This window comes from Macrotis lagotis, chromosome X (genome assembly GCF_037893015.1).
Source record: "Macrotis lagotis isolate mMagLag1 chromosome X, bilby.v1.9.chrom.fasta, whole genome shotgun sequence".
Taxonomy (NCBI): Eukaryota; Metazoa; Chordata; class Mammalia; order Peramelemorphia; family Peramelidae; genus Macrotis; species Macrotis lagotis.
The window spans coordinates 547,954,768-547,955,937 of record NC_133666.1 but is presented as its reverse complement, the minus strand read 5'-3'; the positions used below and the strand labels follow the sequence as shown (position 1 = coordinate 547,955,937).

The window sequence follows — 1,170 nt, the reverse complement described above, 5'->3', positions numbered from 1 at the left end:
CCAACCATTTTGGAGAGCAATATGGAACTATGTCCAAAGAGCAATAAAAATATCCATTCCCTTTGACCCAGCAATTCCAATTCTAGGTCTATATCCAGAAGAAATCATAAAAAAATGGGGAAAGTTCCACATGTTCCAAAATATTCATAGCAGCAAAATATTCATAGTGGCAAAAGAATTGGAAACTGAGGGGATGCCCATCAATTGGGGAAAGGCTAAACAAGTTATGGTACATGATATTATGGAATATTATTGTTCTATAAGAAACCATAAATGGCCTTTTGCAGGTTGGCGGGGAGTGAGGCGGCAGCACCATGAAGGCCTCGGGCACCCTGAGAGAGTACAAGGTAGTTGGAAGATGCCTGCCTACTCCCAAGAGTCCAGTGCCGCCTCTTTATCGCATGTGGATCTTTGCTCCTAACCTTGTTGTAGCAAAGTCCTGATTCTGGTACTTTGTATCCCAGCTGAAAAAGATGAAGAAGTCTTCTGGAGAGATAGTATACTGCGGACAGGTCTTTGAAAAGTCCCCTCTTAGGGTGAAAAATTTTGGCATCTGGCTGCGTTTCGATTCCAGGAGCGGAACCCACAATATGTACAGGGAGTACAGAGACCTGACCACTGCTGGTGCCGTCACTCAGTGCTACCGAGATATGGGGGCCCGTCACCGTGTCCGAGCCCACTCCATCCAGATCATGAAAGTGGAAGAAATTCCTGCCAGCAAGTGCCACTGACTGGCAGTCAAGCAGTTTCATGACTCCAAAATCAAGTTCCCTCTGCCCCACAGAGTTCTGCGTCGCCAGCACAAACCACGCTTTACTACCAAGAGGCCCAACACATTCTTCTAAGTGCAGAGGCAAGGAGGCACAAGTTTTATTTGATGTGTTTAAATAAATTTCCTATTTGGAAACAAACAAAAAAAAAAACAAATCATAAATGGTCAGACTCTAGAAAAGCAAGGAATGACTTACAGGATGTGATGCTGAGTGAAGGGAGCAGAACCAAGAGAACAATGTACACATTAACAATATTGTGAGATGATCAACCTTGATGGATACAGCTCCTCTCAGCAGTTTAGAGAGATAGGACAACCATATTAGAACAGCTCGGACAATGTTATCCCCATTCAGAGGAAGAAAAACAAAAACAAAAAAAACCCTTCAGAATCTGATG

At 43.6% G+C, this 1,170-nt stretch overlaps 1 pseudogene; it reads left to right on the top strand.

Moving 5' to 3' along the window:
* Nucleotides 1–283: 283 nt before the first annotated feature.
* Nucleotides 284–903, top strand: LOC141502314 (large ribosomal subunit protein eL20 pseudogene; annotated as a pseudogene).
* The last annotated feature ends 267 nt before the right edge of the window (nt 904–1,170 follow it).